This window comes from Pleurodeles waltl, chromosome 2_1 (genome assembly GCF_031143425.1).
Source record: "Pleurodeles waltl isolate 20211129_DDA chromosome 2_1, aPleWal1.hap1.20221129, whole genome shotgun sequence".
Taxonomy (NCBI): Eukaryota; Metazoa; Chordata; class Amphibia; order Caudata; family Salamandridae; genus Pleurodeles; species Pleurodeles waltl.
In genome coordinates this window covers 496,986,701-497,001,566 of record NC_090438.1, presented here as the reverse complement: position 1 = coordinate 497,001,566, position 14,866 = coordinate 496,986,701, and positions in this window count along the sequence as shown.

The window sequence follows — 14,866 nt, the reverse complement described above, 5'->3', positions numbered from 1 at the left end:
TTCTGTCTGAGAGTAAGCATGATCTGTTTGAGAAAAGCTTCAACTGGCATTGTGTCTTGGAGCATTTGGATGACCTCTGTGTTGAACTAGGATTGCCAGTAACCCTACCAGGCTTGCATCAACTGTTGTTTCAGTATGTAACTTGGGGTCAAAGTAGGACATTTCCTTTGCATTCTCAATTGTATGTTTAACGTCTTTTAAACTCTGGTCACATTCGGGAGGCCACTTGAACGGTGCAACTGTAGCAAAGTTGTGGAAATATATTGAGCAATAATTGGCCATGCCTAAAAAAGATCTCTGCATGGTGACATCTTGGGAGGGCAATTGAATGATAGTGCTGGCATCTTTTTTGGATCTGGAGTCTTTCCTTCATCAGAGAATATGGCCCTCATTCTGACCCTGGCGGTCGGTGATAATGCGGCGGCCAAGCCGCCAACAGGCCGGCGGTCCAAAATATGCAATTCTGACCCTGGCGGGAACCGCCAACACAGCCCGCCGCATTAACACTCCGCCCGCCACGGCGGAACAAACAAACAGCGCGGCGGTCCCCGCCAACAGCCAGGCGGCAGACAATGTACCGCCCACCCTATCACGACCCACCAATCCGCCACCTTTTCCGGGGCAGGAGCACGCCGATAAAAACACGGCGGAAACAGACTACGAACGGGAAAACGCTCACCTCTACGCACTCCACGCGAGATTCCGGCAGTATGGAACCCGAGTTGCAGGTCATCCCCGCACTCCTATACCTGCTCCTGTACCAGGAGCACGCCCGGCGGCGCGGAAGACATCGGTGAGTACTGCACCTACGACACAGGGGAGGTAAAAGATTACCGGCACACACCCACCCACCCATACCCACTACAACACACACATCAATGCATTCCCACAGATCACTGTCACAACCCACAAACCCCCCCCTCCGAAATAATGCAAAGACCAAAAGAAGAGATCATAAACGGGCAGATATATTGAAATATGGACACCAGTAATCCCAATAAATAAATAAACTATGTACAAAATATATACAGCTACTAAATGTAGTCCAACCACTGTCCGTGGACCACAGGGGTCCTGTGCAAAGGGGCAAGGCCCAGTCCCACGACAAGAACTCCACGGAGAGAACACTGCAGGGGCATCAGAAAGAAAATAGGACAGGCACCTCAGGGGGAAGGGAAGGGGGGGCACCTCAGCCACTTGAGTACACGACGCCAGATCCACGAGGGGACTCCATGACCACTGGGCCATCCTGGGGAGTGCAAAGCCACAGTCCATACAGTCCATACAGTGGGTGGCCTGCCCACTGGGCCATCCTGGGGAGTGCAAAGCCACAGTCCATACAGTCCATACAGTGGGTGGCCTGCCCACTGGGCCATCCTGGGGAGTGCAAAGCCACAGTCCATACAGTCCATACAGTGGGTGGCCTGCCCACTGGGCCATCCTGGGGAGTGCAAAGCCACAGTCCATACAGTCCATACAGTGGGTGGCCTGCCCACTGGGCCATCCTGGGGAGAGCAAAGCCACAGTCCAAACAGTCCATAACAGACTCCACTGCCACTGGAGGAGACATGTTGGCCAGAGGACATCCTGCAGCCCTGCCCGAGACAGATCCTGCCCTGCCACGTCTGCCAAAGGGCCAGCGGTTCTTGCCTGGAAGGGCCCAGTTCAGCGCTTCTTGCCTTGAAGGGCCCAGTTCAGCGCTTCTTGCCTTGAAGGGCCCAGTTCAGCGGGTCTTGCCTTGAAGGGCCCAGTTCAGCGGTTCTTGAGACGGCGGGGCCCAGTTCAGCGGTGCTTGAGACGGCGGGCCCAGTTCAGCGGTTATTGAGAAGGCGGGGCCCAGTTCAGCGGTTCTTGAGACGGCGGGCCCAGTTCAGCGGTTCTTGAGACGGCGGTCCCCAGCGGAGCGGTGCTGGAGACGGCGGGGCCCAGTTCAGCGGTTCTTGAGACGGCGGGGCCCAGTTCAGCGGTGCTGGAGACGGCGGGGCCCAGTTCAGCGGTTCTTGAGACGGCGGTCCCCAGCGGAGCGGTGCTGGAGACGGCGGGGCCCAGTTCAGCGGTTCTTGAGACGGCGGTCCCCAGCGGAGCGGTGCTGGAGACGGCGGGGCCCAGTTCAGCGGTTCTTGAGACGGCGGTCCCCAGCGGAGCGGTGCTGGAGACGGCGGGGCCCAGTTCAGCGGTTCTTGAGACGGCGGTCCCCAGCGGAGCGGTGCTGGAGACGGTGGGCCCAGTTCAGCGGTGCTTGAGACGGCGGGGCCCAGTTCAGCGGTTCTTGAGACGGCGGGGCCCAGTTCAGCGGTGCTTGAGACGGCGGTCCCCAGCGGAGCGGTGCTGGAGACGGCGGGGCCCAGTTCAGCGGTTCTTGAGACGGCGGTCCCCAGCGGAGCGGTGCTGGAGACGGCGGGGCCCAGTTCAGCGGTTCTTGAGACGGCGGGGCCCAGTTCAGCGGTTCTTGAGACGGCGGTCCCCAGCGGAGCGGTGCTGGAGACGGCGGGGCCCAGTTCAGCGGTTCTTGAGACGGCGGGGCCCAGTTCAGCGGTGCTTGAGACGGCGGGGCCCAGTGGAACGGTGCTGGAGACGGCGGGGCCCAGTTCAGCGGTGCTTGAGACGGCGGCCGGTCAATGGCCAACTGCTCATTGCCTGGTGGTGCCCTCCTGGGCAGCGGGGATGGTGCTCCTTCAATGCCCACCTGGGCTGTGGGTGGTGGGGCCCTCCTGGCCAGCTGGGCTGGGTCCTCCCTGGGCAGCGGCTATGGGGGTGGTGGGCTCCTCCTGGGCAGCAGGCCTGCAGCCTGACCTCTCCGACTTGCTGCCCTTGCCCTCCTTAGTCGGGAGTCTGTGGCCCTTTCCTCCCTTTGGAGCTGTGGCTGGTGACTGTGTCTGGGTGGTGTCCGGGGGGGATGTAGAAGCCGGGCTCCTGCAGCGCCCCTTCCGCCTTCTGCTCCTCTTCCCAGGGGGTGGGCTGGCTGTCCCCTTGCTGCTGGGCGAAGATCCAGACATGCGGGCTGGTGGGCTCCAATACCCCTGCACCCTTGTCAAGGGGGCTGCAGGGCTGGTGGTGGCTGAGGTGCTCTTCTTACCCCGACGAGAAAGAGGGGGGGGCTCAGGGTCAGGAAAGAAGTTAGCAGTGGTGAGGAAGAGTTTCTTGGGACAATGGAGAGTGGTAGGTACAGTGGGAATGGGAGTGGAGGGAGAGGATGTGGTTGTAGGTGAGTCACGTTTGCTGTCTTTGGGTGCAGGTGCAGGAGGGATAGGCTGTCGTGAGGTGGATGGCTGTTGGGTGGGTGGGTGGCTGCGTTTGTGTGGTGTGGAAGAGGGGGTGACAGACACAGTGGGAGAGGACACAGGGGACGTGTAAATGGCAGTGGGGGTGGTGACTGCACGTGTGCGGACTGGAGTGGAGGGTGTGCTGGTGATGGAAACACTGGCTGATGGTGAGGTGAATGGAGGTGTGAGTGTAGACGTCACAGGGAGGGAGGAGGGAGACGAGGAGGTGGGGGTCACAGAGGTGGTAGTGACTGTTGGCATGTCTGCATCGGAATGTTGCGTGTGTGAATGTCTGCGTGATCTGTGGTGCTTATGTTTGGATGAGCTTCTCTTGGGTGTTGAGGTGTGTGCAGGCTGGTCTGATGGTGTGGGTGGGACAGGCAGAGGAACAGGAGACTGGGAGGAGGGAGTTAGTAGAGGGAGGCAGGAGACAGGGACAATGGCTGCCGTCAGTGCTGAGGCCAGAGCCTGGAACGATCGCTGATGGGCAGCCTGACCCGAATGAATGCCCTCCAGGTACGCATTGCTGCGATGAACCTCCCTCTCCACCCCCTGGATGGCATTCAAAAGGGTAGTCTGCCCAACAATGAGCGTTCGGAGGAGGTCAATGACCTCCTCACTGAGGGCAGCGGGGGTAACAGGGGCAGGGCCTGAGGTGCCTGGGGCGAAGGAGATGCCCGGCTTCCTGGCAGAGCGGGCACGGGGCGAACGCTGAGGGGCTGCTGGGAGGGCGGAGATGGTGCGCTGGGTGGCGGCTGTACCTGTAATGGCGGGGGGCACGGATGGTGCCACCCCCGCAAGGGAGCTCCCTTCCGAGGACGTGTCCGTGTCGCTGCAGGGTCCAGTCGTCCCCGTTGTGGAGCTCCCCTCGCCCTCCGTCTCACTGGTCCAGTCAGACTCTGTGGCATGGCCCTCCTGGGCCATGTGAGATGCAGCTCCCTCCTGCCCCGATGCCACTTCTCCTCCGCCTGATGATGCTGATGCACACAAGCACAGGAAGACAAACAAAAAGGGGGGGGGAGAGAGAAATAAAGGGATATTGAGTACATGGATCTCCGGTACAGTTAGCGGACATGACAGACACAGATGCCCCCTGCACTAAGTTGCGCACTTGGGGTCCGCTACGCATTCCGTGGAACATGCCCTACACGCCTAGAGTTGACAACTGCACCCATGGATGACACGGCCCAGGGATGGCTGTACTGACAAACTACTGAGGGTGGTGGCTGGGGACACAGGGGTTTACGGGGGTGCCCAGCCTACAGATATCGCCCTGGCCTAGGGGGATCCACAGCCCTCCTCCCCCACCCAGACACCTCCACTGCGCGACAACAGAGTAGATAATGCTTGTACTCACCCCCTTGTGTCTGCTGTGCTGCCCTCACGCGCCCATCCAAATCAGGGTAGGCCACCGCCAGGATCCGGAACATCAGGGGGGTCAGTTGACGGCAGGCACCCCGCCTACGTTGGGAGGCCATCCCCAGCAGAGACTCGGCGGTCTTCTTCGTCCCGCGGCGGATGTCCTCCCACCTCTTGCGGCAGTGGGTGCCCCGTCGATGGTGGACCCCCAGGGTCCGGACTTCCTTGGCGATGGCACGCCAAATCCCGATCTTCTCATGGGCGCGGACCTATGTGACACGTACAGGGAGGGAGAAATACCACGTTCAAGTTTGTCTGCATTTCCGTTGCCAGTGGCCCAACGCCCCCCATCCCCGCCAGGCCCCCCGCCAGGCCCAACATGCCCCCCATCCCCGCCAGGCCCCCCGCCAGCCCCAACATGCCCCCCCATCCCCGCCAGGCCCCCCGCCAGCCCCAACATGCCCCCCCATCCCCGCCAGGCCCCCCGCCAGCCCCAACATGCCCCCCCATCCCCGCCAGGCCCCCCGCCATGCCCCCCGCCAGGCCCAACATGCCCCCCATCCCCGCCAGCCCCAACATGCCCGCCCATCCCCGCCAGGCCCCCCGCCATGCCCCAACATGCCCCCCCATCCCCGCCAGGCCCCCCGCCATGCCCCCCGCCAGGCCCAACATACCCCCCATCCCCGCCAGGCCCCCCGCCAGCCCCAACATGCCCCCCCATCCCCGCCAGGCCCCCCGCCATGCCCCAACATGCCCCCCCATCCCCGCCAGGCCCCCCGCCATGCCCCCCGCCAGGCCCAACATGCCCCCCCATCCCCGCCAGGCCCCCCGCCAGCCCCAACATGCCCCCCCATCCCCGCCAGGCCCCCCGCCAGGCCCCCAAGCCAGCCAGTGGCCCCAAATCCAGATTGAATTAAACTCACTTGTTGGTCTGGAGGACCGTAGAGTAGCGCATACTGGGGGAGGACCCCATCCACAAGTTTCTCCAACTCCTCTCCAGTGAAGGCAGGGGCCCTTTCCCCAGGCGCAGCAGCCATTGTCCCTTCCAGACCGAGGTCACAGCAACACTTGCAGTATAGGTCCTCTCCTGTGAAAGTTCAAGTCGCAAGTGGATAAGTAGATAGAAAATGGCGGTCACGTCCGCGGCGGTGCGTACCGCGGCGGTGCGTACCGCCACCGCCGGCGCCCTTCGCCATTGGCTCCTGAAACCCATAGGCTTCAATGTTAACCAATGCGGCTTCGCGCCGCGGTCTTCGCCCGCCGCCCGCCGCGGTGTGCCACGCCAGCGCATTGACCTCACATCCCATTGTCACACTTCACAGGTCAGGCAGCCGCCATTTCGAGGGTCCACATGGCTCAATTTCAACTGCGTCACACAGGCCTAGGCCTTGCATAGCCACTCAGACACGCCATTCACTGCATAGAGAATCGTTTACTGTGCTAGCTGTGAGTACGTACCTGTGGGTTGCTTGACTGTGTGCTCCATGTTGTCCTTCCTAGGCACCGTCCGCTGGGTTTGGCGAGGAGACGGATGAATCCTCCTGTGTACCGACCGCTGGTGGACCTGTCGACAATGGAAGAACGCCACATTATCCTGACCTACCGTCTTAACCGTGCCACTATACATGAACTGTGTGCCCAGCTGGAGCCCGACCTGATGTCCCCCATCCGCCAACCCACAGGGATTCCCCCTCTGGTGCAGGTCCTGTCAGTACTCCATTTCTTGGCAAGTGGTTCATTTCAGACAACAGTGGGAATTGCTTCTGGGATGTCTCAGCCCATGTTTTCGAAGGTGTTATCCAGAGTGTTGTCTGCCCTGATGAAATACGTGAGGAGCTACATCATTTTCCCTGAGGTGGGCGAATTGGCTGCAGTGAAAGGTGATTTCTATGCCCTTGGACATATTCCCAACGTCATTGGTGCCATTGATGGGACCCATGTGGCTTTGGTTCCCCCAAGAGACAGGGAGCAGGTGTACAGGAACAGAAAAAGTTACCATTCAATGAACATCCAGGTGGTGTGTTTGGCTGACCAGTACATCTCGCATGTAAATGCCAAATTCCCAGGGTCAGTGCATGACGCCTACATCCTGAGGAATAGCAGCATCCCTTACGTGATGGAACAGCTAGAGAGACACCGTGTATGGCTATTGGGGGACTCTGGGTACCCCAACCTGTCGTGGCTACTGACCCCAGTAAGGAATCCCCGGACCAGGGCAGAGGAACGGTACAATGAGGCCCATGGGCGTACTAGGAGGGTGATCGAACGCACCTTTGGCCTCCTAAAGGCCAGGTTTCGGTGCCTGCATATGACAGGTGGATCCCTAATGTACTCACCTAAGAAGGTGTGTCACATCATCGTGGCCTGCTGCATGCTTCACAACCTGGCTTTGCGCCGCCAGGTGCCTTTCCTGCAGGAGGATGGTCGAGACGGTGGTGTTGTGGCAGCGGTGGAACCTGAGGAGAGTGACGAGGAGGAAGACGACGGGGCTGAAACAGACAACAGGGACAGAATCATTGAACAGTACTTCCAATAGGACACAGGTAACAATTCAAAGATAATTTAGTAAATGTGAACTACTCTCCTGCATCTCTGCTGCCTGTCTATTTGCCCCAGTGTATGATGACTGAGTTGTGGCTTTTCCCTCCCTATTTCAGATCTGGGGTCCCCACTACGAGTCCTGTGCTTCGTTTCCCCATGGACTACAGCTTTGTGGCAGCTGTTTGTTGACTTCACTATGTACAAGGACATATTTGCACTGTCATGTCAATTACAATATTTTGAAATCACAGCCAGACTCCAGATAGTTTTGTGCAAAATAGGTGTTTATTTAAGTGCTCAAAATGGGATGGGTGGTTTCAAGTGGGTGGGGGCTATGGTGAAGGAATGTCCATGGCAGAGTCCAGAGTAACAGTCACACAGGTGCATTGTCCAGAGGCCTGTGGAGAGATGGAGCATGGGCAGTTCAAGGATGGACAGGGTGACAATGTGGGACAGTGGGATGACATCAGGTGGTATCCTTTGCTGGCGGGGGTCTTGACATCCTACTCTGTCTTCTTGCGAGATCTCAGGGCCCTCTTGCGGGGTGGTTCTTCTCCTGCAGGAGGTGGGGGTCTGGTGGGCTGCTGCTGTGCGGGGGCCTCCTGTCCACTAGCGCCGGCGGAGGTGGTTGGCTGTTCTTGGTCCAGGCTAGTGGCAGGGGCCCTTTGGTGTTGTTGAGTGTCCGTCCTGGTGTTGATGAGGTCCTGCAGCAGCCCTACCATGGTAACCAGGGTGGAGGTGAGGGCTCTGATGTCCTCCCTGTACCCCCGATAGTGTTCCTCCTGCAGTACCTGGATCTCCTGGAACCGGGCCAGTACCGTCGCCATCGTCTCCTGGGAGCGGTTGTATGCTCCCATGATGGTGGTGAAGGCCTCGTGGAGAGTGGGTTCCCTGGGCCCGTCCCCCCCCTGTCGCACAGCTGCCCTCCGAGTTGCCCTGTTTCCCTGGGCCTCTGCCCCCTGGCCGGTGTGCCCACTACCACTGCCCCCACGTCCCTGTTGTTGTTGGGGTGGTGGGTTATCCTGGGTGCCCTGTAGTGGTAGACACACCGCAGATTGACGCGCCCTGGAGACAGAGGCATGGGCCCGCTGGGTGGGAGATGTGCTGGTGTTCCCAGAGGGGTTTGGGTGTGTAGTGGCCTGGGCCTGTGTGAGGGGAACCGACTGTCCAGAGGTCCCCGATGGTCCGGGCTGGTCATCGGTGTCCAGGTCGACAGAGCTGCTGTCATCGCTGACGGCCTCTTGGGTGGGGGGTGTGGAGAATTCTGGGCCCTCCGCGGCGGTGTGTTGACGGTCAGGTCCTGCAGGGGTATAGATGTATGGTTATAGTTTCAATGTGTGGCATATGGGTGTATCTGTGGGTTCCCGTGTCCCCAAGTGCTGGCATTCGTGTGTGGGGGCTTTGGTGAGGGTGGCTTGTGGGGGGGATGTGTATATGCATTGGGCATGCTTTGGTGATGGGTGTCCATGCTTAGTGGACGCATGCAGGCCTAGGTTTTGGGATGTGTGGGTTGTGATGGTGAGACATTGGCAGGGAATAGGTGTGCTGGGGGTGGGGGTGAGGATGGTGGTGGGGTGAGGATGGTGGTGGGGGTGAGGGTGGGGGTGAGGATGGGGGTGGGGGTGAGGGTAGGGTTCGAGGATGGGGGTGAGGGTTGGGGTATGATTTGGCATGCAGGTGGGGGGGAAGCAGTAGTGAAGCTTCAACTTACCAGTATCCATTCCTCCGCCGACTCCTGCGAGGCCGTCAGGATGCAGGATGTTCAAGACTTCCTCCTCCCATGTTGTAAATTGTGGGGGTTGAGGTGGGGGTCCTCCGCCAGTCTTCTGCACGGCGATGTTGTGCCTGGATACCATGGAACGCACCTTCCCCCGTAGGTCGTTCCATCGCTTCCTGATGTCTTCCCGATTTCTGGGGTGCTGTCCCACAGCGTTGACCCTGTCGACAATCCTCTGCCATAGCTCCGTCCTCCGGGCAATGCTGGTGTATTGGATCTGTGTGCCGAACAGCTGGGGCTCTACCCGAATGATTTCCTCCACCATGACCCTGAGTTCTTCGTCTGAGAAGTGGGGGTGTCTTTGGGGTGCCATGGGGTGGTGTGTATGATGTGTGGGGTGGAGTATGTGTAGTTAAGTGTGTTGAGTGTGGTGGTGTGTGTTGTTTTGTGTGTGGATAGTGTGTGGGTGATGGTGTTGAGTGGCTGTGGCTGCTAGTTTGTGGATGGTGGTGTCTCGCTCTGGCCTTCTTTCAGAATTTTTGGTCGTTGGGGTTTGTGGGTGATGTGGGTGTGTGTTTTATATTGTATTGTGTGTGTGGGAGTGGTGTGTGTATGTGTATCAGGTGTGTGGAATTCAAATCGGCCAATGTGGCTGAGTTTTGTTCGTTTGTGTGTATTCTGACCGCGGCGGTGTGTCCCGCCAATGGAATACCGCGTTTGAAAGACCGCCGCGTGGATTCGTGGGTCGTAATGGCATGGGCGTATTTCTGTTGGCGTGACGGTGGAGGTTTTGTCACCTCCACTTTTCCGCCGACCGCTGGTCTGGCGGTCTGTTGTGGCTGTCGGATTTTCGGAGGTTTGCCTTCTGCGGGTCAGAATGACCGTGGCGGGTTTCCGCGACTTCGGCGGGATTATGGAGGATTTCTGACCGGCGGTAGGCGCCTTTTACCGCCGAGGTCAGAATGACCACCTAAGTGCCTAAAGAATTTGAGTTGTGTCTTGTGAAACTCGAACTTTGTGGCATTCAGAGTGAGGCCTGCATCAGAGAGTAGCTGGCACACTTGGTCAGGGTTTTGTCATGTTCTTTTTGTGTTTGCCGAAAAACCAGTATGTCATTGCTGTAATTGAAAGCATGTATAACAGGATGAATCACTCAGCAAATGACATCCTGAAATATTTCAGCAGCCAAATACACTCCAAAACTCAGGCCCTCATTACAACCCTGTAACAGGCCGGCAGTAATTACCGCCAAATTATGACCATGGCGGTGATATCTGCGATAGACAGCCAATGTACCACACTGACCGCCAGGGCGGAAACAACAGCTTCCACACCGGTAGCCACCTACAGCCAGGCGGAAGTCAATGTTCCGCCCACCATATTAAGACACACTATTCCACCACCTTTTCCGGGGCGGTATCAATGACATCAAAAGCCTGGTGGAAACACTGCACAGAAATGAAAGGACTCACCATTGGAGACACAGGGAAGAACCATGCCACTATGGAGCCCGAGCTGCATGCCTTCCCCATGATTTTCTACGTGCTGCTCCACCATGAACATCAACGCTGGTGAAGATGACAACGGTGGGTGCAGACACCTAGCACACAAGGGAGGGAGGGAGGAAAATGAGAGTGACACACACACAGAACACACCGCCCCCCCAACATCATACACACAACCAGCTGCATTACCAAAACATTTGTACCCCATACCTCGGATGAATAATGCAAGGACAAAACGATTTTGAGAAAGTGAATGTAGCGAGACAAACACATCAAGATAAATAAGTCAGGCAAGACAAGAGATATATACACATGTACACAAATAAGGATACAGCCCAGTCCACAATGTATGTAGTACACATGGCCACAGGCCAAAGTCCAAGGCCAAACATGGCACCTGCCTCAACATGGAGAGAACACTGCAGGGGCATCTGTTGGCAAATAGGCAGGCACCTCACGGGGACGGGGGGCACCTCAGCTGGGAGATGGAAAAACACCACTGGTTCTCGAGGGGACAACATGCTCTGTGCTTGATCCTGGGGAGTGCAAGGCCACAGTTTCTCGAGTGGGTGACTTGCCCACTTGCTCTGGAGGGGGGGAACATGCCCTGTGCTTGATCCTAGGGAGTGCAAGTCCACAGTCTCTCGAGTGGGTGACTTGCCCACTTGCTCTGGAGGGGGCAACATGCCCTGTGCCCTTGATCCTGGCGAGTCTGGGGTAGGTGGGTGTCTTACCCACTGGTTCTAGTGGGGGCATCGTTCCCTGTGCTCTTGATCCTGGCGAGTCTGGGGTAGGTGGGTGTCTTCCCCACTGGTTCTGGAGGGGGCATTGTGCCCTGTGCTCTGGATCATGGAGAGTCTGGGGTAGGTGGGTGTCTTGCCCACTGGTTCTGGAGGGGTCATTGTGCCCTGTGCTCTTGATCCTGGGGAGTGCAAGGTCACAATCTCTCAGGTGGATGTCATAGCCACTGGATTTGCAGGGGGGAGGCTGAACAGCACCTGATGGAGGCAGGATTACATACCGTCCACCAGTGGTGTTGGGGCAGGATTACATACCGTCCACCAGTGGTGTTGGCTGCTCAGTGGTGGTGCTGCTGCTGGTGGGGGAGGATCCTGCCCATTCCCTGCAACTTCAGATGGCTGTTCACTGGAGGTGGTGGTGCTGCTGGTGTGGGGAGGCTCCTGTCCATCCCATGCAAACTCGGATGGCTGCCCACTGGAGGTGATGGTGGTGCTGCTGCTGGTGGGTGGGTGCTCCTGCCCATCCCCTGCAACCTAGCTGCACAACCATGGTTGGTGGTGGGGGCTCCATCACAGTTCCTGACCCAGGCCCCTTGCTCTTCCTGCCTGCTAGTACAGGCTCCTTTCCCTTCTGGGCAGCAGCTTGGACAGGCTCCTTTCCCTTATTGGCAGCAGCTTGGGCAGGCTCCTTCACCCTTCGGATATGTGCCCTGGATCCTTTTCCACCACGAGTGCTTGTGGTGATGACTGGGCCCGTGGACTGGGTGGCTGAGGTGCTTGAATGGGTTCTTCCCACCCTGACCAGATGTGCAGGACAGGGGAGAGGGGCAGGGAAGAGGTCAATGGTTGATAGGAACAGTTTTTAAGGACACTGGGGTGGGAAGAGGTAGAAGGTTTGGGAGTGGAGGAAGAGGGAGTGGTTGTTTGAGGTGTGTGTATGCTGATTTTGGGTGAAGGTGCATGGGCTGGTTGCTGTTGTGAGGTGGATGTCTGTTGGGTTTCTGAGTTCTTGCGTTTGTGTACTTTAGAAGCGGGGCAGACACAGTGGGAGGGGACACAGAGAACATGTGCATGGCTGTTGTGGAGGTGTCTGCCAGTGAGGTGTGTGTTCTGCTTGGTGTGGTGGTGATGCTGGAAGTGGATGATGATGTAGTGCATGCAGGTGTGAGTGTGGACGGAACTGGGATGGAGGTTGAGGAGGAGGCAGAGGGGGAGACAGTGGAAATAGTGGATGTTGGTATGTCTGCATCTGGATGGTGTTTGTGTGAGTGCCTATGGGATGAAGTGTGGTGTTTGTGTTTGCCTGAACCACTCTTGTGTGTTGCCTTGTGTGCATGCTTGTCTGCCTGTGTGCTTGGGATGGGTTGGGGTTGAGGAGAATGGGGCTGGGAAGTGGAAGTTGGAGGGGGGGTAGAAACAGGGACAAAGGCTGCCACCCGAGAAGTGGCCAGAGCCTGGATTGATCTCTGTTTTGGTCACCAATCCAGTGTGAATGCCTTCCAGGAATGCATTAGTCTGTTGCAATTAGGCTTCCAGCCCATGGATGGCATTTACAATGGTTGACTGCCCTACAGAGATGGATCTCAGGAGGTTAAGAGCTTCCTAACTAAGGGAAGCAGGGCTAACTGGGGCAGGGCCTGAGGTGCCTGGGGTGAAGGAGATGCCCACCCTCCTGGGTGAGCAGGCAAAGACAACTCGAAGAGGGGCTGCTGGGAGCTCGATGCTGATACTGGGGCTGGTGGCTGTACCTGTAGCTGGGGTGGTCACAGAGGTGTTCACCACCACCAGGGAGCTTCCATCGGAGGAGGTATCTATGTCTGAACTGTCCCCTCCAGTCTCCGCCGCGGTGCTCTCCTCACCCTCCATCCCACTGTTGCCCTCAGAGTCAGTGGACTCTGCCTCCTGGGTCCTGTGGGATGCAGCTCCCTTTGTTGCATGTGTCTCTGCTCCTCCGCCAGATGATACTAATGCACATAAGGACAGGGTAACAAAACAATAAGGGGTGAAGAGACAAGGATACTCTTTGTCAAAGGCTGCACCAACATCACCGTTGGTGTACACAGTACCCTCACACACAGGGAACAGGCCTACGCAAATTGCCATAGCACTACCATAGAAAAAGTTAGCATCCAAGGCATGGGGAGGGGCACACAGTGCCAAATGCAGCACACCTGGGACCCACGCAGCCCTGACCAGTAGTGGATGCTTACAAGCTAGGTAGCAGCATTATCCGCTCAGAACCCTAGCCACCAGAGGACCTACGCTGCAATGTCAGGCCTGGTCTAGGGACACCCACTGACACACAACCCCCACCCGGATACCACCCTACCATGCATACATTGTAATGATCGGCACTGTACTCACCCCCTTGTGGCTGCTGTGATGCCCTCAAGAGCCCATCCAGCTCAGGATAGGCCACCGCCAGTATGCGGGCCATCAGGGGGATCAGGGTTCGAAGGGCACCCCTTCCTCGTTGGGAGGCCATCCCCAGCTGGGCCTTTGCCATCTTCTGTGCCCAGCGTCTCAGGTCCTCCCATCGTTTCCGACAGTGGGTGCTCCGCCTGCCATAGACCCCAAGTGTCCGCAGGTCCTTGGCGATGGCATGCCATATATCCTTCTTTTGATGGGCACTGACCTGCAAAGGAAATACACACAGGAAAATAGTATTAGTCAAACAGTCCTGCCTGTTACACTTAAGGCTCACAATACCCCTTCACATCACCATTTTCACACACATGGCCCAGCACACAACCAATAGGCCACCCAGAGGACATCCACCCACCCCCCTTACCCAAGGCCTTCACACACAACTCCATGCCTTCATTGCACATGCATCGTGACCAAAGTGTGCTCACCTGTTGGTCTGGAGGCCCATACAGCAGTCCGTACTTGGGTAGGACCCCATCCACCAGTCTCTCCAACTCCGCCAAAGTGAAGGCAGGGGCCCTTTCCCCAGTCAGGGTAAGTTCCAGACATAGGTCACAGCAGCACATGCAGTGTAGGTCCTCTCCTGTGGATGATCAGTTAGCAAGTGAGGATTATGATAAAAAATGGCAGTCACATCCGCAGCGGTGCATTCCGTCACCGACAGCGTAGATCCCCCTTGGCCACTGTACCCCAGAGGGCCCAATGTTACCCAATGAGGAGCTGCACAGCAGTATCCAACCGCCTCCCGCAATGGCGCAGAGCGTCAGTGGAATTACCTCACTTCCACCTGTCCCTCCACACAGAATAGGGGGACGCTACTTCAGAGGGGGTGGGGGCAGGCCCTGGATGTTTGCTGCATCACTGTAGAAAATTGGACATAATATACTAGTCACACTTACCCATTGCAAGTTAACAGCATGCAAAGTTCTGGTGTAGCCCGATTGTTCTGTTTGTGACTGGCTCCTCACTCTTTTGCACCTTAGATTGCTACCACTGTGGATGAATAGGAGATGGAGACACAGCCCCGTGTACAGACCCCTGGTGGACTTGGCAACAATGTAGGACAGGCACATCATCCTCACCTATAGACTTGACAGGGCCACAATCACAGAGCTGTGTGCCCAATTGGAGCCTGACCTGATATCTGCTATCCGTCCCCCCACTGGGATCCCCACTGTTGTGCAAGTTCTATCAGTGCTCCATTTCCTGGTAACTGGTTCTTTCCAAGAGACAGTGTGCTTGGCAGCAGGAACGTCATAGCCAATGTCCTCAATAGTGCTGACCAGAGAGTTGTCTGCCCTGATTAAACACATG